This window comes from Taudactylus pleione, unplaced genomic scaffold, assembly GCF_031769625.1.
Source record: "Taudactylus pleione unplaced genomic scaffold, aTauple2 ptg000191l, whole genome shotgun sequence".
Lineage (NCBI taxonomy): Eukaryota > Metazoa > Chordata > Amphibia > Anura > Myobatrachidae > Taudactylus > Taudactylus pleione.
Window position 1 is genome coordinate 717,153 of NW_028284593.1, and position 27,234 is coordinate 744,386.

Here is a 27,234-nt window from a genome sequence, read left to right on the forward strand (position 1 = left end):
AGGAGGCATATCATCAGAATGGTTGTTGTAAATTCAAAGCATGGAAACAGTCAAATTATATACCCCACAGGAAGCACTGGAAGTAGTGCGGCTGCAGGCAGTCAGAATATCTGCCGTAGATACAGACCGTATGAATGTTGGTGTGCCAATGGAAAGTTCTGGGCACAAGAATGGTAACAAGCAGAGGTCTTCTGACGCGTTTCCTCCCTAATTTAGGGGCATCACAAGGTTTCTCTCAGGTTCCATGGATTTGCAAGGGGAAACTTGTCATGTAGGCACATAAGTGCCCATCATGTGCATAGCTGGGGATCAGAGTGGCTCATCATGCTGAATTTAATTCCCCCCAATGTCTTCTTTTAATAAAATAGTTTCTTTTACACTAGCTGTTGTTTAAGATGTGTTTGTAATGTGCAATAACTTCTAAAGCCCTATTAATAGAAAAATTAATTGGTCAATAATAAGAAATAGGGACATTTCCACGTATAAATCTTTAAAACCTTAACTATCCTTCGAAGTTAGTGACTGTTGTTAATAATAAACTAGATAATATCAGAAGGGCATCGCCACATTAAATGTTGATTAAACAAAAAAAACAGAAAAAAAGGTCTGGTTTACCGTCAATTGGCTAATTTCTCTTAATACCAAAGTGTTTTCCTTGGTTAATGTTCCCTGCCCCTATTTATCCTTGCCCTGTATGGGACAGTTTCCTGAAAACGTTCTATTGCCATTTTGTATATATATTTATACTGTATTAGGGTAGGTATGTGCAGGCTCGGATAGGTTCGAGTTTGCACGCCGAGTTCGGATTTTTCCTCAAAAAAAACGGAACTCAGAAAGAGGCAAAACGTCATCTTGCATGGACAAACATCATCATTCCTAAAGTCCAGGAATGATGATGTTTGTCCATGCAAGATGAGGTTTTGCCTCTTTCTGAGTTCCATTTTTTTGGAGGGAAAAATCCGAACTCAGCGTGCAAACTGGAACCTATCCGAGCCTGCACATCCCTAATTAGGAGGTTCACGTCCAATGAAGCCTTTATCCTCTTCGAATTTGCAGGTAACATGGTGCATGGGATAGAGGGCCCGATTCATTACTAATAGCAACTAGGATTACGCACGCAGTCCCGCGTTTTAAAAATATACTAATGTCTGCAATCGCTATGCCATCGCAGCCCACTTCCCCTTACTCACATCCGTAATACCTTGCAAGTCTGCGAAAACATATATACCACCAAGTAACATCGGAGCCTCTCGCACAAGGTCTGACCTTACTCAGAAATTGCTAAACCTCCTATACGCAGTGAAAGCTCAAGCTGCATATGCCATCGCAGTGGCTAATTTATGCACGCTCCTGCAACGGCGTTCAAATGCACTGACACGCTTGCGTTTCGCCTGACCACCCCCAACCGGTCAGTTCCTCTCAATCACTCTGCGATGGGTCTGCGTGGACACTGGATAGCAGTGCAATCACAGTGGAGCCTTTGCGCACCGCAATGCATAAGCATGCGCAGTATGCAACAATCAGCCGTCTGCGTGCGGAATCGCACTTGCGATCCGTAATGAATCAGGCTGAGAACAGTGCTGCCACAGATAACCTTCTTTCACCTATTTTTTAACCCTATTACGTCCCCTCCTATGTTTTGATGTTACTGGTTTCCTTGGATGCTCTACTTTCACGTGACTACTCGTTTATCTTGACTGTATGTACTGTCAATGATAATTGCTCATAACTATCTGCTTGTACGACGCTGTACACAGTTTAGGGGGTTTAGCTCTTTTACCGGGGCTACTCCTCATATTGTGATGTTATGTATGTGTTATATATTTTCTGATTTGTTTTGGTCCACGGCATTATACGATGTATCATTTTTTCTTTATAAAAAAGCCAATATAGAGATATCAGGGGACTTTAGAGTGAGTGTAGACAGTCCACAAAGAGGGCATAATTAGTAAAAAATCAGCTATAATATGCATGAAACAAAGGGCCTGATTCAGACCCGGACGCAAGTGGCCGTTCGCTCGTTCAGCGTACGAGCGTAAAAATGTAAAATCAAGCGCTCGCTCGTATGTTCGCTCGCAGCTAATCTTCCGCCCCATAGTTTCCCAACCCCTCCTCTAGCTAGCGAACGTTCTAAATAGCGACCGTCCATCTCCTCTTTGGTTGCAGTGAACGCTCGCACAAGTCAATTCCGGAAGTGGCCCTGTCAGTTTTCGATTGCCTATTTCATTCAGCAAACATACTTGAATCGATTAATGGCAATCACTATATTAATTACCTTAATTGGTATTCACATGTTTGCAATACTTTTTTTTTTTTCAATGTCAATAAACTTTATTATTGTTAGTGTGTGTCATTGATTCCGCAGAATACGTACGGTTGGACCAAGGGGATGGTTGTTCAAAATTAAAAGTTTGTTTGAATGCTACTGTTGTTTTGCATTTTTTTATATATATATTTTTCATCTTTTTTATTAATATTTAAATTAGCTTACGCATGTCACTGCATGAAGCCCATCATAACTCACATTATATTTGTGAGGGTGTAGGTCACATGACTCATACAATAACCAATAGAATGCTTTCTGTTAATTTATAAAGTACATTAGCCAATCAAAATTTTTCTAGGACCTTTATTAAAACTGTTTGGTGTAAAAAAAATCATTGCCAGCATGAGAGCCGCAGCTTTTTGCCGCAGAGAACTCCTGGTCCTCACTGATGTGATGGACCGGAGATTAACGAACTCCACGGGCCACATCACTAACCTCCGCAAGCGGCTTGCCTACGCGGAGGTGCGGCGCCGCCTGCGTAGGATCGGTTTCCGACGAAATATCGGACAGTTGGAAAGGCAGTGGTCCGATCTCCGGCGCCGGTCCCCACGCCTGTTGGACAATTTGCGTCAGCAAATCATGGAAAGTGTTTTTTTTTATAATATTTAAAATGTAAGCATACCTGCGTGTGCATGTTTCCCGTATAGCCCTGTTTCTTTATTTTGGACATACCTGCGTGTGCATGTTTCCCGTATAGCCCTGTTTCTTTATTTTGGACATACCTGCGTGTGCATGTTTCCCGTATAGCCCTGTTTTTTTTTTTGGTGTGTAAATTTTGGATTCAAAATATTTAATAATATAAATTTTTCAACATCATTTAGGGGCTGAGCGCAGACTACGACGTCTCCAACGTCACCGACGTCGGGCTCATCCCCTCTCCCACCCAAACATCCTCTCCCCACTCTTCCCCCTCCACCCCAGACCTTGCAGACCGTGAGGCCCCTCCCTCTCCTCACATTCCCATCCCTCCAACTTCACCCTCCCCTCCACCCCCCCTCTCTTTTCCTCACCCTCCCCTCCACCCCCCCTCTCTTTTCCTCACCCTCAACGTCTTCCCAAATCACCCCTCCTCCCTCCGTGCAGCACTGGCCCACCTTTGAGGAGGACGATTTCAGGGCACCTGGCCCAGGCAGCATTAGGCCCGGTATGTTTCCCTTTTAAACTATGGTTGCTTTTGTATTTTTTGGTTTTTGGGTGATGTTGTCCTTTTGCCTGTGCCGTTCAAAATTGTAGAGTATTTCTAATGTTTTGGAGATATATTTTGAAACAATGTCTAGGATGTTTTCCCCTTACACATATGACACATGTCCAAACACTCATACTTGTGTCTTTCTTGTTTATGGTAACAACAAATGTAGTATTTTTGCGTAGTTGTAACTCTCTTTTATGTTATTTTGTCCAAATAATTTTTGTCTTTGTTTTTCCACAATCTTTTCGTTTGGCATTCATTTTGTTTGGTTGTTTTTTGGTGTCACCTTTTTTTGTATAGTCTGTTTTTTTAGTTGTTTTCTCACATATAAATTAAGGTGTCATTTTAGTAATCTGCACATTTTTTTTACCCACAGAGGACCAGAGGCGTTATGAAGACATTTATGCAGGATTGCAGATTATGAGGGGCCATGTAGTTGGGCTGCTTGTGGCGTTGGATCACATTTTGGCATGCCTGCGCCACTAATTTTTTTTTTACACCTCCAAAAATGTTGAAAAAAATAAATTATATTTTGGTTTAAGTCTCATTCCTTGTGTGTCAATTTTCGATTGGTGAACCTTACATAAGTCTACTATTTGTCCATGTTTTTTAAAGAAATGTAAATGTGTTTGTCGAAAGCTCAAGTAAGTATGTAAGCTTGCACATTAAACACATAACAATACCAATAGGTTTGGAGAAGTAACCTCAAAATGTGAAGATTGTTTGTTGTGGGTAATGTTACAATGAAAGCTACCTGCTTAGGCCTACAATTGCAAACATACGGATTCACCATAATACCTTTGGTGTTTGATTTAGCAACAAAGCAGGGTACTAAACTTTTCCAAATAAGAAATTACAGTATTAGGCATTAAGCAACTTTGCATTTTTAGAAACAGGTTACACTTGGTTGTAATTTATGATGGAAATGGTTGGTGAACGTCAAATAAAATTTGAATGCACACAAATAACACCAAGTGAATACACACAATAATTTCAAAAAACCAAACCACACACACAAGTTAAAAATCACACCCAAAACCCCTAAAAAACACAATCAGGAACTGTTTGAAGAAGTAGCATGCCAACATGAATCCACAAATGAGGAGAAGAAATCATTGTTCCCGAAGTTATATCCAATATGTCCACATAAAGTCATTTGTGTTGATCAGGTAGTAGGCATGGTTTTTTATGGTCATTTTAGGGATTAAAAAGAAAGAAAAAAAAAAAACTGTTAAAAGTGAACTTTAAAATATTACATGTCTACATTGTGGCATTTTTAAACATTATGAGGAAATAATTACCTAAAATATCTGGCCACAACTTCATCGCGTATGGCCCCCCCACATACTGACGTCCAACCAACCTCGGGGGGGCCGTCCTCAGGAAAGGCATCCTCTGGCTGCATTGGGACACCACTCCTTATGGCGATGTTGTGAAATATCCCACACAGGACCACAATTTTCGAAACCATAGCCGGAAAATACATGAGGTCGCCACCAGAGCGGTGGAGGCATCTGAATCGGCCTTTTAAAAGGCCGATACAGCGCTCCACCACCTGCCTGGTGGCTGTAAGTGCGGAATTATACTCACTTTGTGGCCCTGGTGTGGGAACCAAATAAGGAGTGAGCAGCCAGGGCGTGCAAGGGTAACCACTGTCTCCTGTGAAAAAACTAAAACAAACATCAGGACCATTGTGTAACAAGCTTTGCATTGGTTTCAACAGAAGGTGTCAACTTACCCAGAAGCCACGCATCACCAGCTTGTAGGTTGTTTAATTTGTGTCAAATCCCTGATTGCCGGATGACGAAGGAATCATGTGCACTGCCGGGGAATTTGGCATTCAGGGACAGGATCTGGAGGGAGGCATCACATACCACCATTACATTCAGTGAATGAAAGTGCTTGCGGTTCCTAAAAATAGACTCCAGCCTTGCTGGAGGCTGAAGTGGTATGTGAGTGCCATCCACAACCCCTATGATGTGTGGGAAGCCAGCTATTTGGTAAAAATTAGCCTTCGCCACATTAAGGGTACCCATATCCAATGGCATTTTAATAAAATGATGGAGGTGTTTAAAAAGGGCCTCCATCACTGCCCTCAGGATCCTTGAAAAGGAGGATTGGGATATTCCGGCAACTATTCCCACAGTGGTTTGAAAGGATCCTGAGGCACAAAAATGTAACACCGACATTAATTGAGTAAGTGGTGGTATTGCTGTAGGACTGTCAATTTGCCGTTCAAGATCACTCTCTATTAATGAGAGAGTGTCTATGATGATTTGGGGCGGCAGACGGTATCGCCGTAACACCTCATCATCTGGCATTCCAAAAAGGGTGACACGTGTTCTATATATTTGGGGCCTTGCACGCCTAGGAGGCCTACGCCTGGGACGAAGTTGAGGTTGGTCGGGTTCTGGAACCATGGCCAATATAATACGACCAACATCAACCTGAAATGGTAAGCCACGTAGTTATTGTTTTAGACAAATGTGTAAAGAAAAATATACTTATCTTTTCCAGAAATCCAAAGATGCTTACAGGCCTGGGACGTGTCATGTGCAGAACACCCTACATTTCAAAAGTAGAAAATATGTTTAAGATTCATTAAATAAAATATGATTGTAAACAAATTGTTTTCGTGAAAAAATAAAGAAGGGAGCACACATTAGTTCAGAAAATAGTACGCTACATTTAGTGTTAAGACATGATTTTACAATGAAAATTTAAAAAAAACATTAGTTCGCTAAAGAGTACGCTACTTTTACAGTTAAATCAAGACAAATTAGTTCGCAAAATAGTACGCTACTTTTACAGTTAAATCAAGACACATTAGTTCGCAAAATAGTACGCTACTTTTACAGTTAAATCAAGACACATTAGTTCGCAAAATAGTACGCTACTTTTACAATTAAAACCACTCACACATTATTTCGCTAAATAGTACACTACATTTAGTGGTAAGACATGATTGTTCCCAGAAAATAAACAACATTACTTTGCGAAACATATGCTAAGAACAACACAACTAATTTGTAAAATCATGAAAACAAAAACACTTACCAAAAACAGACAAATATCCCAAAGTTCAAAAACTTCACTTGGGCAATGCCAAACTAACTGTAAACAAAAAAAAAAATATTAAAAACATTTGTAAACTATTTACTATTATTTTTACGGTGGTTTTTTATAATACTTACTCCAAAAATCACAAAAAAATAGCCAAACAATTAAAAAAATAACCAACGGAAAAGAAAGAAGCTAGAAAAAAAACAAAATATCGCTCCGAAAATGTCCTCCTTCTACTCACTAAGCCTCAAAACCACTCCAACGCCAAATCTCCAACAAACAACATGCCACATCGACTCCAGTCACACCAAGCCATAAATAGTCTTTATTTTCCCGCTCAAATTAAGGACGGACAATAGGAGCGCACAGTCAATGATGTGGCCGAATAATGCTGACGCATGTATAAAAACGTCACTGAAAAGCCAAATCGGTCTGCTGTAGTGAGACCTGAAAGTCCAAAATGACTACAGAGCAGCAAAGCAATGGCCAAGAGGCGCCAGATAAGTATTTCTCTTTTTTTGGGCAAAAGGATTCTGTTTAACAATAATTTTGGGAACATTTTACATTATAAATTTTAATCCCATTTTCAAAAAAGGTGTTGAGGATGCCATGGAAGAGGCTGCTGGGCCTAGTAGGCCAACTAAACAAAAAAAAAAAGGCAGCCACAATTCACAAGAAAGGAGATGGAGGTTTTGGTGCAAATGTGCAATGACAACCTGCCACAGGCAGCAAGGAATATGGGTGCAAGCCAGAAATGGAAAATGTGGGATGACATAGCCAGTGGTGTCAATAGGGTGGGTGATTTTGAACGTTCAACCCGGGAGGTCAAACGCCGGTACGTAAAAACTACATTTTAGTAAAAAGTGTTTACAGGTCCAAATACTGCCGGAATAATGCCAACTTTTTACCCCACAGATGGAGCGACTTCAAAAATCGTCTTAAGCAAAAACTGGCTGATAGGGCTAGGCATGCAGGGGGGACAGGTGGGGGTCCCACCCCTATGTCACTGGAGCTCACAGATTTAGTGGAGATGACCCAGGGGTGTGTGCAGGATGAGGAGGTGTTTGGCGTGTCGAACATGGTTACCGACATGCCAGACTTTGCAGCTCCTCATGTTGCCCCAGGTAAATGTTGTAATGTTAACAACTCAGAAATGTGTTTGGGACAATATCTAGATTATAATGTTACTCTTTTCTCTCACAGAGACACAGGCGGATGAGTCTGCTCCAGAGGGGAGCTTTGGCCGCAGAATTTCTGCTGGCTCTGCAGGGGAGGAAGCAGTAGATCCGGCTGGGGACCCTGTGGCAGACAGTCCAGGGCATTCCCCCTCGCAGGCAGTGGGCCTCCTCACTGATCTCAATATTAAAACGGATCAGCAGACCGAGATTCTGCTGAGGATGGACGCCAATCTGCTACGGGTGGCGGACGCCCTGGAGAAAAGTGCTGCGGCCAACGTGACCATTGCTAAGGCCCTGGCGGAAAATACTGGGGCCAACGTGCGAATAGCAAATGCCCTGGAGCAGCTCGTTCGCCAGCACATGTTGGAGCCGGCCTCCCTTCCTGCCGGAACATCAGGACCGTCCACCTCTGGCACAACAACAGCCATCCCTCCAAATGTGCCTAGCCCTATGCCTAGTCCAGAGGCCACTACATCTGCCTCTGGCCAGCAGAAGGACATCCCGGACCCGTTCAGGCTCCCTCCCTACCCCGGCCAAACGGGCCAAAAGGCGATGACAGCACTGGCTAATTTTCCCACAATCCTTCTCAGTGTTTGCCCCATATTCCTTAATGCCCAAAACCTCCCTCTCCTTTCTTGTGAAATTTTTATTAATTGTGTTTGTTTGTGGATTTCAAATGCCACTTATTTTGTTTGTGTGTTTCTAAAATAATTTGTTATTTGTTTTTACGTTATCAAGTTTTGATTATTTCCCCAAAATTTTTCATAAAAAAACAACAAAAAATAAAATAAAGTTGAAAATCTGCACAATTCTATTGTTAATTTATTCAAAAACTGGTTAAAAGGTAATCCCGCAAACAACATTACAAACAATACAATGGAAATCTAAACATTATTTTTGAATAAAAAAACCAAGGGTTAAAAACAATTTAGGAGTTTTAATTAACACTTAGCAAAAAAACAAAAGGACGATTGTTTTCTTGGCCCCTAAAAAATGAAGAAAAACAACAAACATGCGTACAATATTGTTGCCCTAAAAAAAAAAGAAAACAAATTTGGCAAAAACAAGCAAATGTAAAATAAATTTGTAAGCTAATTGATTGTCTAACCCAGAAATTAGCAGCTGAGTAGTTCACCTGCGTACGGTTTTTTGCTACTAAAAAAAGGCTATTGGCTAAACACCTTACAAGCATTTTTGCAATTCAAAACTGATTGTTTTTGAGGCCTCAATTGATAAATCGGAAAACCATTGATGAGCCTCGGGAAGAACGAAGAGACCATCGTCATTGCGGTAGAGAATACCAGACCACAAGCTGAGCGAGCAGTTTTAATGGAAAGTAGATCAGACAGTGACGTAACACTTGTTCCGTTCACATCAGATAATTTATGTACGCCCAAAAAACGCCTCGACACGCCTGCGTTTTCCCATCTCCACCCCAGTCACCGCCCCAAAACGGACAGTTCTGTCAATCACATTTGACATGTCACTTCCTGTTCGCTATTCGATGAACGACTGAAAAAATTATCGCAATCAGCCGTACGCACATGCGCACTGTTACACCGACGCATGCGTGGTTTAACAACATCGGACGACTATGAGCGTACGACCGCTTACGAGCAGCTCTGAATGAGGGCCAAAATGTGTCATAATTCGGATATTTACAGGACCATCACAGTAAGCCATTAGATGCAAAAATAGGGCCACCCTGCCTGAGTTTAATGTTTTTATTTCAAATGCGGCCATGATTCCAGAGCATTGGAGCAAGTCTGGGAGTCTGGTTGAAGGCAGAAGAGGCTTGCACCAGCCTAGGACTTATATGTACACATTGGTCTCCTTGTGCACTCTAAAGTGTATGTTATACAGTATTAATATATAACCCGTATAGATGGGCTATGGCAGTGCACCCCTAAATGCATGTTTTCCAGATTACCTAGTAGGTGCACAGGTGTATTCATTACTTACACCAGTGGTTTCCAATCTCTTTTGAATCACGGCGCCCTAGTACCTCAGCATTGTTTTCACGGCACCCCTAAGGGAAAGTTTTGTATTGAGAAATTCAGAAAACAATTTAGTTTAGTAGTACAGTGAAATAAATTGTGCTTACCGGTCATCCTTAGGTTTGGTTACATAGTGGGTGACAGGTTTGTGTTTCTGTTTGTCCACATATTTACATTACATTGACCATAAAGATTTTGATTTGATGCTGGACCACCAGACTGAGGCACCCCTGCAAGTGTCCCCAGGCACCCCAGGGTGCCACGGCGCAGTTGTGCCTTGGCGCAGTTTGGGAACCACTGGTTTGCACATTTAAAAAAAAAAAAAAAACATAGGAGGTACTAATCATTTCATTTCTTATATTGAAGAGATCTTTAAAATATGCAACTCTAGTAAAATTGTATTATAGACTATTGCTTTTGCGGTCATGGTCTGGGCCTGAGTAGGGGGGTTTCCAGGTAACCTGAAAACCCTCTGCATTTGCCTATGGCTATTTTTTTATACAAACATGGTCTTAATACAAAAAAGGCTTTCTAACACAAATTACATGGGTCAAATAAGTGTTATTATATGTATAACGGTAAACCTATTACTTGTAAAACTTTTTTATCCTTTGCAATTGGGTTTACATTGACTTCTATAGTACTGTACATACTTCAGTCTTATTCTCAGGACACGTTCCCACGGAAAGGCTAGAGCAGCAATTCCCTCAGGCACGCCACAGACACAGCAGCTCTATCTAACTGTCTACGCTCAATCACACAGAGACCCTACTGCTGGGAGACGCTCTGGCTCTAGCACACTGTATCGCCCTTGCCTAGGAGCACACCATCGAGTCGGACAGGACCGCAGTGCAGTGTGGGAGCTTGGAGGACAGCTGTTGGGAGGGGACCGGATTCCGGAGAGGAGCGGCGCCGTGATACATACTGTCGGGGCGGACAGGCGGCAGCTACAAGTGCCTTTTACTCAGGTGAAGCCGCTAGTTACCGCTTATCAGGGAAGGCTCTCTAGAGTGCATGGCTCAGTGTTCTGTTTTAACTGTAGGAAGACTTGTGTCCATAGCCATACTGTATAATCATTCAATAGAAGTAGGGAACGCTCAGCACATACTATTTTAAAACATTCGATTCTAAATTACAATTTGAAAAACAGTGGAGGACATTTCAGCTTGTTAAATATATTTAACAATATCAACAGTGATCTGCTCTGCAGAGGTACATAATGTATAGAGGGGTAGATGTATGATAGCGGCACTTAATGTGCCGCTATAACGCTTCCCGCTTCGCCTCTTTACTGAGGCGAAGCAGGAAGCACTACCGATGAGATATATAAACATCTCATCTGCCGGAGAGGGGGAGCGTTTACTCCCCCTCCGGCGCTACCCGCTAGAGACCACAGCGCATCAGCCTAGTGCCGACGCGCTGTGTGTCAGTCCCGGCCGGCTCCAGTGAGCATGCGCGGGATTTCGCAGGTATCGCGAGATCGCCGCGTGTAGCCTGGAGCTGGCAGCAGAGACAGCGCTATCCCTGCTGTGGGGATAGGCTAGCGCCAGTCTGTAGCTGTCGATAATGACAGCTACAGCGGGCTGAACAGTCAGGCGATATGACCGTTTGTACATGACCCAGGCTATCGGCGCTGCTATCTTGTAGACCCCTGATCATACATAAGGGAGGAAGCGATATCAGCATACATAACATGCGCTGATACCGCTTCTGGGCTTCATGCATCTCCCCCAATGGCTCATACAGACTATCTGAAATGCTTTCTGTATGTTATAGTGTGTGTATATATATATATATATGTATATGTTCAAGTTCAGAACATGGGACCCAAGGGTTAGCATATCTAAACTGCTTCAGAACATCAGTAAACTTGTTCAGAATATTAAGTAAACTAATCTAACACCCCACCACCCTTCGCATGCTGCCAGCGTTAGTTACGCCGGTATGCATGAATCAAATCACAAAGGACAGATCTCTCTGTAAGAGCCGCCCTTTGCGAGTAAAGGACTTCTGGGTCTATGACACAGTATTCCCTCACAGAATGACCTACGCACCGCGGGGGGGGGGGGGGATCGGTATGAAATACCGCCGGACGCATGTCAAATCCCGACCCTGGAAGACTGGCACCAGTGCAGATCCTGATAGCAGCTAAGGTAAGTACTAACTAACCTAACCCCTCCTTAGGGGTACCTAACCATAACCCCCCCTGTAAGTGTCTAAACCTAACCCTCCCTTCCCCTAGCCTAACCCTCCCGGGGGGGGGTGCCTAACCTTAAGTTCCCCCGTGGCTGTCCGTGCCCGCCTGGCTTACCTTCGATTGGGATGCTGGGAGTCAGGCTTCCGGCGTAGGTAAAATGACAGGCGTCTGGATTTCGCCACCTGTCATTAGACCTTTGCCGGAATTAGACAGTAGGGATGCCGATGGTCGCCATTTATACCCGCGGGGGGTGCAGGAAGGGATCCAATCTTACAGCACTCTCTGGATAGAAGCCCACAGGCTTCTATAGGGTACCGCCATCTGAAGATGGCGTTACCCACCACATCCGGGGCTTGGTGCGTATGAGAAATACGGTCAAACCTTCATTTTGGGGGTTTGACCACATTTCTCCCTTTGCTGCATCCCGCCCTCTAACTATATAATATACATATATATGTTGACCTGAGGTTAGTATGGGCGAGCAGGTGATATAGTAAACGAATAGTGGCACACAAAAAAATTGTGATATAAATTATTAGTTATTATGTAACTTCTTTTCTCTTCAGTTTGGTAGATTGTATTTCAAAAAAAATAATTCAAATAGGACTGGATCTTTATCAAGGTGTGATCTATCAGATCACACCTTGATAAAGATCCAGTCAGGATCGAAACAGCGTTGGTGCTGTGACTAGTGGGCATCCATAAGGACGATTACAGAGATCTGGACTTGTTCGGAGGTATGCAGTGGTTCCCATTCGGATGTAGGTCCGGACTTTGGGCCTGATTCAGACCCACTCGCGAGCGGCTGTCCGCTCGCAAGTGGGTCGATGTTCTGGACTGAGCATGCGCACGACGGAGGGAGCTCCGTCGTGCGCATGCGCCAGACGCGACGAGCGAAGGAAAGTCCTTCGCTCGTTGTGTCCGATCAAAGGGGGCGTGCTGTCAATGTTGATTGACAGCACGCCCCCTTTGGTAGGCGTGCTGGGGGTGTGCCTCCCTGACGGGGGCGTTCCCACGGGAACGCCTCCCGTCAGAAGCCGGCCCACTGACATCACTAGTGATGTCAGTGGGAGTGATTTTGGCTCTGATAGAGCCAAAATCACTCCGGAGCTTGCAGTTGAAAACCTCAACCGCAGGCTCCGGCTCGCAAATTCGATGGTCGCGATGGTCTCGACCATCGCGGCCATCAAAATGCACGCTCGTATAGCCTGTGGGTGGTGACCCACAGCTATACGAGCGTCCAGAAGGACGCTCCATTTTCATGGAGGCCGGCCCTCATTCAGAGCGTGCGCTCTGCTCAGAGCGTACGGCTCTGAATGAGGGCCTTTATGTCCTGTAATGTGTTACTAGTGCGTATTATCCATTTTTTCCACATTTTGATCCTGGACTCTATTTGAATTTTAATATTGGAAATTCTACCAAAGACAATTTTAATATATCTTTTTACATTCTTCTTTTACATTCTTGGTAATAAAATATTGTTGGTTTTTGATGAATCTCCATGTGTGACATGTGACAAAGTGTTTACAAGTACAGGTTGAGTCTCCCATATCCAAATATTCCGAAATACGGAATATTCCGAACTACGGAATATTTTTAGTATGACTGAGAATGTGAAACCTTTGCTTTCTGATGGTTCAATGTACACAAACTTGTTTTAAAGCACAAATTCATTAAAATACAGTATACAATAACCTTCAGGCTGTTTGTATAAGGTGTATATGAAACATAAATGAATTTCATGTATGTACACAAACTTTTTTTGATGCTCAAAATTATAAAAAATATTGTATAAAATGAGCTGCAGGCTGTGTGTATAAGGTGTATATAGAACATAAATGCATTCTGTGTTTAGTTTTGGGTCCTATACCCAAGATATTTCATTATAGTATGCAAATATTCCAAAATATGGAATAATCCGATATCCAAAATACCCCCGGTCCCGAGCATTTTGGATATGGGAGACTCAACCTGTATAAAGAAGCCTTGATGTGTGCATCCCAACCATCTGAGATGCGAGTTGGGGTATGCCTCATATTCTTTGCTTTGTGTGATTTGAAGTGGTGAACCTTTTCCAAAGAAACCATTATGTGTTTTGTCGTCGTACCACTTATGTGAGTTTTTGGTACGCCAAAAATTTGGAAGATATTGGTGGCGAGGCCCTTTCCATTCTGTTTGGTATATACTGGAGACTATATAAGCACTATTCCCACCATCAACACAAGGAGACATATTCATTTGATTTATCAGTATTTCCCATTTTGTGTTTTTTTCTCATTTTTTTGCATATACATTTCCACAACATGATGTCACTTTGATATGAGAGGAAGGAGTTGCTTTGACTGATTTTGGAAACATTCCCTTGGTTTTGGACCTTTTTTTTTTGGTTTGCTAATATCCACCTGTAAGATTCACCTTTGATCCTGTCCTTATTGTATTATAGTATATTGTTTAACCTGATTGCGCAGGATTTTTGGAGTGGGATTGGGCTGATACGGTGTGTGCGCCAGAGTTCAACTTATCTATTTCATTGAGTGATCAATTCAGTGCAATTTTGAATAGTCCCCGAGAAGGAGTTCCCGGAGCTATTCAATTGACACTCTGTTTAGTTCGACTACAGGATTTCTTCTCGCACCCTCCTGAGGTGCCAGCAGATATCCGACTTAAGATCCGGCCGCGATGCTGTTTCCATCTTAGTGCAGCGTTAACAGCCTCGTGGCTGCAAAAGCCTCAACAATCTATTTCCTCCTATCCCACTGATTAGAAACATCACATCTAATACCCCTTTTACACTGACTTAAAAATCCCGGGTTGATGCACGTGAACGCCCATCAACCCGGGATTCTTGTTAGTGTAAACGGATCACCCCGGGTCCAGGGACCCGGGGATCCGGCCCAGCTAGCTTGCAGGGTTGAGCATGGGTTTTTCCCGTGTCACCCTGCAGTGTAAATGATGTGACCCCGTTCACGATGACCCGGGTCGCGCTGCATGCTAGCTGATTGGCCGGCTCCAGCGGCGCTTGGAGATTACGTCATCTCCAAGCGTCCACTGCAATTGCCGGAAGTCCCGGGTGTGGTGTGAATGGTGCCAACCCGGATTGACACCGCAATGTGAAAGGGGTCTGTTCCGGGTCTGATCCAGATTGGAAACGTGTTCCAAACCCCAGGACAGACCCAGGACTTTTGGTATAAAACGGGTGTTAGCAATGCATGAGATATCTGATTCCCATAACACCACGTTTATGTAGTGATCATGGCTACATAACCAGATCATGCATTGTATAATTGTCTTATTACTCATATATATATGTCTGCATGGTAATCATCCTCATTTGCTGTGTACATACATTAGTAAGATGTTACACCACTTTCTACATGAAAAGGATGTAAATTCACCCCTTGTCTGTGGTTAGTTTATGGAGGAATGTAAAACGTTTTCCCAGGAATTGTGACTTTGCAAGGAGGGTCTCTCTGACATTAGACAAACACTTGTAAAACTGTAAAGGCAGCAGAAATGGTGGGAGCAGTTGAATGAATAGAAAGGGACAGGAACAATGTTAGCGCCTGTAAAAAAAAAAAAGTGGAATTCCTAAGGGCTAATTCATGTTATTACACTCCATGGTCATTAATGCAAGCTGCGTTTGTTTCATGTCCTTACTGCACAGAATATTATTATTACCAGTTATTTAATATAGCGCACACACAGAATACAAAATATGTAAATGCTTTAGAAGTAAAATAATAATAATAACACAAACTTTAATTATGCTTTCCTTTTAATGCCTCATTACCGCCTAAAGTTGGGAACATTTTAGTTTGACTCTTCTGGTAAGTCCCCCATCTGTTATCTTTTTGTCCATCGCTGTTAGATAAACAACTAAGCACCAGGAAGTCCGCTTACTTAGAGCAACTCTGGGGAATGGGGAGGTAATAGTTAGCTCCTAGTGATAATGGTGATCATTACTTTTTTATTTCCACGTTTTATTAAACCATGATAAATATTTTATATGGTAGCATATTGACTTACATATTTTTTATTATGGGTAGCAGATGAGATAGGGATGTAATCACAAAAAAGCTTTTTTTTTCCTAACTTCTTTACACAGATACTTTTACACAATTAGCGAAGCCCCTGAAAATTTGCAACTGTCAGATACGTGGGTTGAGGTAAATGTAGGACCACAAGCAATAATATGATTTTTCTTTTGATTAACCAAATACTTAAAAAAATGTTTTAAAACCTCTTAATGGAGATTCAATGGGTAAATTTGGGAATAGGGTAGTTTTGCTAAATCTTTTTCTTTTGAGTATTGTACAAACTAGATTGTGCTATCTATTTAGATGCTATAGTTGCTGTCAGGACAGTGAACGGGGGTAGTATAGTAAAAGTTTCTGGGGAGAAAAACAAATATTCACTGTGTTTGCTGCTATTTGTTATTTTGGGGAGACCATGTGACTGGGTTGGCCAAATAGCTCTGGAATCCTGCTGATGCCTTTGTATTGTGGGTGGGCGCAAAATATATGTCAGGGAGTACGCTCTTTTCCCGAATATTTGGGACAACCACAATTTGGTTTCTGTGGCTAAAGTAAACGGCCATAAAATCAACTCCTAGGTTATTTTTTTGTGTTAGTTTATATACTTGTAAAGACTTTTTTGCTATTTATCACTGAAAGTTTTAACAACTCTTTGGGAAAAGTATAAGTGGTGTAAAGAATCATTGGTAAATTATTGCTGTAATAAGTTACCTCTTGGTGGATGATTTTATTTTTTATTTGGCTATGCCTGGCCCTAGTATTCGAGGGGTTAAATGGTCTAGGCATATGAGAAGATTAGGCTGCCCCTTACTTTCTCATTTTTGGCAGCAGTTTGTTCGCTTTGATTCTTTGTTATGATAGGGTGGAGCGTTGGGTACCAGCTGAGTAGCACTTCCCTTTTTTATTTTCTTTTGGAAGGGGTCCTACAAGTGGAACATTTATTTTGCTTTTCGAAGGAACAACATGTGTCCACTTTATTTATATTATTTCATATTTATATACAGATGGAAATATTCTGTGGCCTGTTTTGATAATGTACAACTGTGACATTTACACACTTTCTTTTCCCTAGAGCAGGGGTGGGGAACCTTTTTTTTGCCGAGGGCCATTTTGACATGTATAACATTATTCGCGGGCCCAGTGCAGGCCACGCCCCCTCCGTGTGACGTCACACAGGGGCGCGACCACAATCACCTGTGATTACAGCAATGCCCGGAGCATCCTGAGGAGTGTGACCGTCTAAAGCGTCCTAAGGACCCCTATCACCTTACTGTGAACCAGTAAAAGTAACTAAATCAATATGCATACTATTCAAAAATAAAACACAGAGGCTTTAGTTACACACATTTGTAAATATATGGTAAGGATGGTCCTAACCAGTGAGCATAACCATATTTTGTAATTATTGTGTTTTTAAATTTAGAGCAAACTCAGCAGTGGTATAGTTCCTTCAAAAAGCAATCAGTACAAGGATCCCCGTCATTCCCCGTCAGCTGCTGATCTCATGCAAGACAATAATATACAAATTGGAAGTCTTTGGGAGCGATTCAATTTGCTGCGAGACTTAGCACAGGGTTTTAAATCCCAGTTTGAGTGCCCAGAGCTATTCAATGACTGTCCTCTGTAAGCCCGCGACTAGCCCCGCGGTGTGAGCAGAAATCCATGTTATCTAGTGCTACAGTCCATAATAATAATTGCATAACTCCGGACACTCAACCTGGGAGCTGTGGCTTACAGCACCTTAGCCAAATAATTGAATAGCTCCGGACACTTAACCCGGGAGCTAAAATTCAGCAGCAAGTCTCACTGCTTATTGAATCGCCCCTTTTAAGCAATTTTAAGTATCTACAGTTGGCTGACAGCAGTGAGCTGAGTGTATTTTGTATTACTTATCTAGTAATTAACCATTCTCCTGATAGTCAAGTATACTTTACTTGTAGAAGAGTCTTCTATACTACTAAAGCCCAATTACAGAAAATAATACACAGTCTTAGCAGTTCTCACAACGAAAATAATGTTGTTTTTATAAGAGCCTATTATTATGACACTCACATAATTAGCAAACATGGCCCCTCCTGGTTATGCAGTCGGGATGCCGACTATCTAAATGCCGACTGTCGGCATCCCGACTGTCTAATCCTGGCAAGGGTCTAATGACAGGCGTCAAAATCCCGGCGCCTGTCATTTTACCTACACCGGGAGCCATACACCCGGCATCCCGATCAAAGGTAAGCCAGGCGCGGAGGAGGGGGGGGGGTTAGGTTACGGGCTCCCGGGGGGGGACTTAGGGTTAGGCACTTGGGGGCGGGGGAGGTTAGGGTCAGGCACCCCTAAAGGAGGGTTAGGGTAGGAAATTAGGTTAGCAGTACTTACCTAAATCTGCTGTCGGGATCTTCACCCCTGCCGGGCTTCCGCTGCTGGGTTTTGAACGTGAATCATACTGATACCATTTCCTGTACATATCTTAATTTAAAGAAAAAAAATTCAAACTGTATCTGAAATGGCATTACAGCACAGGTTTGATACTTTACACTTTATATGGCATAGGAATAACAGCAGGGCTGCTTTTTCTTACGTAGTGCATGCATACTAACTCAAATGTTCTGTGTTTTTAACGGCTACAGAGACCAGGAAAATCACACTCGGACATTGATGAGAAAGTTTACTTCTTGTTTCCTGGAACAAGCGCAGGAAATGATCCTAATCCCTTTTTAATTTTTTTTTCTTCTGTCCTCGTGCTTTCCTGCATGTCGGTAGTTGTGGCTTGCGTGGTTGGTACCATACGTAAAATGAGGTCATTGTTTGTGGCTGATCCTGTCACTAAAGACTGACTCATGCAGGTGCTGCCCGAGTACAATGTGTATAGGACAACGCATGTCCTAGCATCAGCCCCAAGAGAGCCCGCCTAATGCCTCATTGTATTCAATGTAAAAACATAAAGGGGGAAAACACCCTATAAAATGAGTTTACTGACAATACATAGTGTATTTTTTCCACTCTTTTTGAGTAACACAGCTAACGGCTTCTTATCTACTTAAATAACACTGGAGAGATCACAAACACCCTTTTTTTGTGGAAAAAAAACTACATAGAGTAAACTGACGTTCCTGCTTTTTATACACACAAAATAACTCAAGTATTTCAGTAATTTCAGATATGTTTTATCTTTTGAAGATATTTATTAAGGTAATAAAAAAAAATTTTTCTTAATAGTATGCAGTGTTCTTTTATCCGTTATCGCTAATTTATTCAGTAATTCTGCCCTTTTCTTGCCAACAAGGATGGATATTGATTGATGTTTGAATGGGTGGTGTTGTGTCATTTTTTTTTTTTGTAGGTTCCTACTGACCCCCACGGCCATTCCGATATAAGTTTGTTCCTCAGTGCGCTAATGTCTTGCATATACTCTTGAGATAACTGGCAGACACTGATGTGTAATATATCTAAATAAAACTACATGGACAAAAGTGCGTGTACACACTAACATCACACTCATATGTGCCTGTTGAATAGTTCAAAATCATGAACGTTAGTATGGTGTCCCAGCCCCCACCTCTCCCTACTGCTATAGGAGCCTCCACTTTTTTGGGAAGGCTTTCCACTAGATTTTGGAACATGGTTTCGAACATGATTCTTGTCCGTTTGGCCACAAGAGTGTTACTGTGGTTGGGCAATTGCTTATGTTTGGCAATAGGGCCTGGCTTGCAGCTAACGGTCCGATTGATCCCAAAAGCATGAGGTGGGCGTGTGCACCTCCTTTCTGACTCTCTGCCCTGCTAGCTCTTGGGTGTGAGCAATAAATGAGGGGTCCTTGCACATGCGGGTTTTGCAGGATCGTTTTTTATGGTTGTGGGCGCAGGTTATTTTACGATGAAGCGCTACACAGTAGTTGGATGCCAGACCATCTGTATTCCAAACAAATATTTTCTTTACACAATTCCTCCAGCTCAGTACTTGTATATATTGTTCTTTGTAATCTTTATAACCGTCTCCAATGACTCCTCCAGCTCATATTTTGTTTCAAAACAAGTGAACAACATGCATTTCCCTCTGTCACAGCCTTTAAGCCATATACAACAAATTTGGTTACAATGTTTATTTAGACTCACTCTTCTGCAGAATCTTAAAACATAATGGAACTTGTTTGGTCCTCTTATGCGGCCCATACATGGTGCGATATGCAGCATGTATGACGACGGCCGATCCGATGCCCGACATATCGGGCTGTTCCCACACACGGAATGAAGTAGTGGCCGATCGCCCGATATGCCGCCACCTCCCTCCCTCACCCGCATAGCGCAACATGGAGACGTAATTTGCATCCCCTGATCAAGTGAATTTTCCGTAAGATTAGGGGATGCGACTCCATTGGAAAGCATACGGGACGATATCATGCCTATACACGGTACGATATAGCAGCTATATCGTGCCAGTCCATCGGATCGGCTACTATATCGCACCGTGTATGGCCGGCATTAGGCACTTGTTGGTTCACATCTGTTTTCCGTCACAGGCTTTTGGTTTACACCTTCTGCACATGCAGCTTTGACACTCGCAGATTGTACTTACTGCTTCTCATTCCAAGTCTGCAGCGGGATCCAATAACATTATCGACAGTTACCATGTCAACACCACAATGTTGACACTAGAATGTCGACATGGTTCAACATGTCACTATCTGAAATGTCACCATGTGAAATGTCGACATACTCAGAATGTACCCGGTTAGGAGCTGCCGGGACGGTTAGGCCAGGTATGGATCAGGTGATATATTGGACGATATATTGTTCCAATGCGGATCGGAACGATCGTCCATATCGCTCAATGTGTACCTTAAGTCGCGCATTCACATCCATCGTCAGCGACGTTGTCCCATCTGATGTGCTGCACTTCAGATGGGCTGATCAGGCTGACGACGGCATGCAGATGAATACGGAATGGAAGGGTATAACGCGCTCGGTCGTACACTGGATCATGCAGCCTCCCGATATATCTTTCCATAGGACGTAGAGTCTGCTGGGAAACACGTTGTTCTGATGTGTGCTCGACCATAGGGTTAGACACTAGGGGAAGGTTAGGGTTAGGCTGTGAGGGTTTTAAGACTTGGCGGTAGGGGTTAGGGAGGGGGGGAGAATTCTCATCCAAACCGTCACTCCGTCAGTCATGGTCACATAACTTCCAGGACCCGGAAGTTGTGATGGAACCGCTGCAGCCATCGGGACTAGGTAACTGACAACTGGGCCACCTGAGATATTAAGTCGACATTCTATCATGTCGATATGTTATCCGTGTAGACCTGGTGAATGTGGATATGCTAAGCATGTCAACATTTCGACCATGTCGACATTTTCATGCCAACATAACTGTCGACCTAACTTACCACACCGTCTGCGGCACTCCATATAAGCTTTCATGCATTCTGACTCTTTGCTCCCCCTAAAGGACTAGCAATATACTGTCTCTCTTTACTTTGTCCCCTCACTTATGGAACTAGCAATGTACCCGTTTATCTAATGGAGTTGATGCTCCCAATCGTCACTTCACGCAGCTTCTTATATGGGATTTATCTTCGCAATATACACTGGCTTCCACTCAGCCATCACATCCTCCTCTTCTGCCTTAGTATTGTCTCACATTGGGCTTCACCACTTGAGCAATGCTGCCTTCCTATACCGATCTCCCATTATGTAGCTGCAAGGGCTTTTGTGTGTGGGCACTCGCCCTCTCTCTTTAGTAATATTGGTTATTGGTGCGGGGTCTACAATTATATGGGACCCCTGACCCCGTAACGGGTAACTCTCCCGTCTCTCAACAATTGGTATTTTGCCTTGCTTTGTGGGTCTTCCCTGTTTCCTACTCTTTTAACTTCTATGTGGCCACACTTTGCCATTGGCTGACACACATCCCCAAATACTAATAGATCTACCCCAATACTTAGCTGTTATTTTTCTCCAGAAGCATACTTTAGTTTTTGATGCAGATAACTTTAATAAAACTTACTCTGAATTCTGTTTGTGTGGAAGCCCTAAGCGGAAAGTGTTCAGATATATTTTTGTTGCTTTCCTTTGCTTTGTAACATCCTGACACCCACGCATTCTTTTTGCACTGATTTCCATTTGTATTTGTACTTGCTTTTTTATGCAGGAATTCCAAATGGAAAACAGTCCTAGCGACACAACTATGTTTTCACCAGTGATAAGTTATTTTTCCTAAGTGCACAAAAATTGCTCAAACATAATTTGTGTGTAAGATGTGTCTTCAGGGTGGTTTGTGTGATGTCAGTGCATTGAATAAATTAAGAAAGCAGATGAAAATGCTAGGAAACTGCATTCCTAAGTGAAATTGGAGTAGACTTGTCACTGTGTATTGGTCTAAGTGAATACTAAGGCCCGTATTCAATTAGTTTCGCACCCGCGATACTTTTTCGTCTACATCACGTATTTTAGCCGCGGAAACTTATCGTGCGCGTACCCGCGATTCGCCCTATTCAATTCCAAAACACGCGAAAACGCAACCCGGCGAGTGCAAACCTATTGAAAAGTGCTGTCAGAATTGGGGAAATCAGCCTGATACTAACATTGGGGATCAATGTACATGTCCCCGAATAGCCCTAATAAAGCTATTTGGGGTACTTAAGGTGTGTCAATTTCTTCTAATTAGCGTCTTTGCACATGTTGTGAAGATATGATTAAGCTGTTGTTTTTTTTTTTTTTTTGTGAAAGTAAGTAGTCCTGTCAAATTTGGGGTACTTGAAAATGGGTGCAAGCATAGTTTAAAGTCGCTAAATTGAAGATTATAGAAACGTTAAAAAAAACCACATGAAGCAAGCACCTGCAATCCAAAAAACACCTCACCTATACTTGCAGACCCCGAAAAAGTCTATTTCGCTAGTTTTTAAGTTTGCCCCCTCACTTTGCATTTTTTCGCCCCCTTTTTCAAAGTGTTTTTTTAGGGTGTTCCTCACCTTTTTTTAGTTTTTTTTTTTACGCAGTTATCCTTTGGGGGGCTGTCCCAAGGGTGCTGAGTGGTTTCCCCACCTTTGCACCCCAAAATAGCGATTTTTGCACTTTTTTCTCCACCTATTCAGCGGTGAATCTTTTTTGCCTATAACATTGAATTGCATTTTTGCAAGTGTTTGCAATTGAATACGGCGATAAGTTTCCGCCTAGTGAAAAGTCGCAGTCGGCGATACTTTTTTTCACGGCTAATTGAATACGGCCCAAAGTGTGAATTTCTGCTGTTGAAAACTGGCCCAAAAAACACTCTTCACCAAATTTTTGATAAATCGCAGGTGCCGATGAAAATAAAAATGGCCATCGTGTAAATGGTAAACATGCCAATTAATTTCATCTTTACTCTTATTTCTCCCCTAAAATACTTCTTATCTTGTTAAACTAACATTTCTATCTTATATATGAAAGTGATATAAATGAGGCAGGTGAAAGACACCCGATTAAAAGTATAGATTGAGTTCAAATTTCATCTGTCAAAAATATTTTCTTTTGCAGACCGAAATAGGCTCCAAGGGCCCCATAAATGCATCTCTCTGACCCTTGAATGCCATATAAATATAATTCCGCAAATGAAATCTTGGCTTTACACTTGGGCTTAAAAAAAGTGAGCCTAGGGCCTGATTCAGTAAGGATCGCGATTGCGCACGCAGTTCCACTGTGATAGTATGCTAATTCATTGCGATCCTATGCTGCTGCAGCGATACATAAGGACGCCAAATATACCGTACACACGTCCGTAATGTTTAGCAAGACTGCGAAAACGTCAATACAATCGAGTACCATCGCAGCCTCACGCACACTTGCAGAAGGTCTGACCTTACTCAGAAATTGCTAACCTCAGCGCACACTATCAGGCCTCAGGCTGCGTAGGGCATCGCAGTGGCTATTTTATGCATGCCCCTGCAACGGCGTTCAAACGCACTGGCACGCCTGCATTTCACCGAAGCGCACCCGCCAGTCACCACCCACAAACGGCGCTTCCTCTCAATCACTCTACGATGGGTCTGTGTGGTCACTGCGATCGCAGACCCGATCACAGTGGCCGGAACGTGCACTGCGATGCTTGCGCAGTATGCAACAATCGGCCGATTGCGTTCGTGTTAGCAACTATGATCCAAGCTGAATCAGGCCCCTAGTCCGTACTTAGCAGGGAATGACCACATCTGCACAATTTCTTCTATCAGAAAGTGCAATATCCCAGCAGCAGACGCCCACTTTTGTGGCTAATCTGTGTACAGCTTCGAAGAGTCAAATATTCGCATGATATCACAAAATGGCACTTTTGCTGTGGGTGGCATTTTTTTCCTGCTTTGTAAATTACATTTTATTTTCCAGTGTTTTCCATGCTGGTTTCATATGTTCATTATGCATGAAAAGCTATGGAAAAATGCAGAGGTGTTACTAGAGTCCGTAGTCACAATCTGCGATTCTTGACCCGAGTTTAGTTGGATAGTGCTGTGTGTAAAGCTTTGCATCTGCTTGCTGTGCACATTCCTGTGCGGTCTTATAGTTCTGTCTGAGCAGGGAGCCTATAAGATTGAAATCGCCTCATGTAGAGCACTGTTATCCTTGCTGATCTCCAGTGTAACTTATTTTTATTAATTTTTTTTCTTAAGTCTCATATTTAGAGCGCTACTCTTACCCACATAGCCTAGCAGGCCTCATCTCTTTTCTTTACTGTCGGATATATGACAGGAAATGATATTCCCCAGTCAGGGATTCTTGCTGAGCTGGGATTGCAGAGCTTCTAAATCTAAGCTATCTCTGGGTGCATGCACCAAGAGTGTCTGTAAAATTATTCTACACACTTAAAACATTCCCCAATCCATATTACACAAGTACAGTCACAGTGTGTGTTCTGCTGTTTCCTTATTTTGAAAGTAATTGGCCTGTACCACACCTTTATCCAACACGTCTGCATCATAAGCTGCAATGGTATAATGATCTTAGAGCAAAGCTGATGACCTAATTTTAGCCTCTTGCATTATTAACATAATATTGGCAAGTTTAAGCAATAGTAAGACATTTGTATGGGGGATTTGAATAGTAGAGTATAGAGGAATGTGTGTAATGTATGAAGTGTTGCCACATGTACTGGATGTACTGATGGCATGTAAATGTCCTTCTGCAAATAAAAGACCCTCTCTAAGTAGAAATGGTATTTGGCGTGCCAGGCACTTCATAGACTGAATGTTCAAATACTCATCCATTGTACTGTTTGCATAAGACTTTACCCCTTGCTTAGTATGCCTTAACTAAGCAAAAACATTCGATATTATTTTCAAAATAAGTGATCTATTTGTTCTGTACGCTGGCTTACCAGTTATCTCAACATGCTCCTGACTTTACAGTATTTGCAGAACCCCACAGGATCACAGTATTATTATTCTAAACTGCTGCTGAACTTGCTCTTTATATGTTCACATTTTTGATTTCCTTACGGAACTAAGCCAGGCCCTGAAGCTCATTAGAGGGTCACCCAGTCCGAGTTAACAATCTTTTTAGTTTTGTTTTTAACATTATTTACATGTTATTTATATACGGTCTTTGTTGCTTTCCCGGCAGAAGAATACCAAATACATATCTTATATAAAGTTGGCATTGAAATGTAAGACAACATTCCATTTTCTTCTCAAAAGAAGATTGCGGTTACATTTTCATTATTATTTTACTTTAAAGGAACCCCAATGAAGAGTCTCCTAAATGGCAGTACATCGGAGGTCACAGCAAGCTGAAGTCCAGTGCAGCCAGTGATTTAACATAGAGCAGGAGATAACATAGTAGCAGGGATAAGCAGGTCCACATCATGTAATCCAAGTCAGGGCATGAGGTCAAACTGAAGGCATTGGTGCCATGAACTGGATTACAGCATAAAATTAGATTAGGCTGCACTTGTAGTTTAAGTGGAACCTATTAACTGTTTTTCTTTTGTTAAGTATTCTGTTTTTTGATGATGAATTCCTGTTTGTGAAGTTACGTTCAGCTGTATATGTGACTTCTGCTGACAGAACTGCTAGTCATTAGCTGGTTGCAGTATGCTGTTTATTCAGGCAGACTTTTTCAGATTTATCTGGATGATCAATCAAAGCCATTGTTATGTCAGACACATACAGCAATCATTGTATTTTGTTTTTAGAGAACTATGAGACCAAACTAGTATCAGTTTCAGTACACACATATAAATCTTGCTCCACATAAAGATTATTTTAAATAATTTGTATTTAAATCATCTGATTACACAACACTTATATTCTATCCTTTGTGTGTCTTACCCAATCCTCCTGATTCATCGTGATGTCCCACTGTTCCCGCGCTGTCCCACCCGCGGGCTGGAGGGAGGTTTGGGATGCACTCTGACAAAGAAGCAGTGAATGGATGATGCGTTGTGCCAGGAGAGGATGGGGGCTTGTGCACAGCCTTATGTGTAAACATGGTGTCTTGTTGGCATGCACTCGCTTAGGAAGGCGCTCATTTGCAGGTTCTTCTGAGACCAGTTACTTTGTCTTTTGCTGCATTATATGTATGTACATGGGTTTTTAGCAACTGGTTGTGTTCTCTAACCCAGTTTTCATATAGTTCACGATTATTAGGAATTTTTTTGTATCAATTATATCAGGGCTTGACAAATCCCAGGAGCCAGGTCGCCATGGCTATCAGATTTTGCTGCCTGGCTACCAGATTTTGCAGTGAGGGAGGAAGCAGATCCTCATCAGCCCCCACGGAGATTCCTGCCTATAGTATTGCGGTGTTCATTTCATGCACAGGAGTGCATGTGCTGAGTGTCACATGCGGTGACTGCTGTGCCTTTGTCCATCCTGGCCTGCGCTAACTACTCCTGTCCATCCCATCCTGCGCTGCCTCCTCCTGTCCTGCTCTGACCCATGCTGTCTGTCTCAGTCTACACTGATCCTTCTGTATGTCCCGGCTGTCTACTGTCTCCTGTCTCCGGCTGCATAGAGCTCTTCGGTAGTAGGGTCTATGCGTGGCCAGGGATTGCGGAGCGGCTTCAGAGGGATAGTGGTGTGACCACGAGGGGAGGGGGGTTCTGTTGTACTTTTTGGCACCATTGTTTTATATGAAATGTGGTTCGTTATTACTGGAGGGTGGGGGGTGGAGAAGGGGAGCTGTGCAGAGCAGTGAGGGGGCCTCCATGTTACTATATCCATTCAACCGCGACCATTTTGTGGACTAGTATAGTGTGTATAACAGTTGCATAACACACAGAGCTGTGCTCCTC

At 42.6% G+C, this 27,234-nt stretch overlaps 1 protein-coding gene across 2 annotated transcripts in view; it reads left to right on the plus strand.

Annotated features, from left to right (window-relative positions):
* Positions 1–10,494: 10,494 nt before the first annotated feature.
* The window catches only part of LOC148519293 (septin-2A), a 131,711-nt gene continuing 114,971 nt past the window's right edge, over positions 10,495–27,234 (plus strand). The window contains exon 1 of one of the 2 annotated variants that reach the window (XR_015878949.1): positions 10,495–10,721. The gene's annotated coding sequence lies outside the window, so the exon portion shown is untranslated. The remainder of the gene's footprint in view (positions 10,722–27,234) is intronic. The other variant, XM_088476660.1, reaches the window with a different exon arrangement.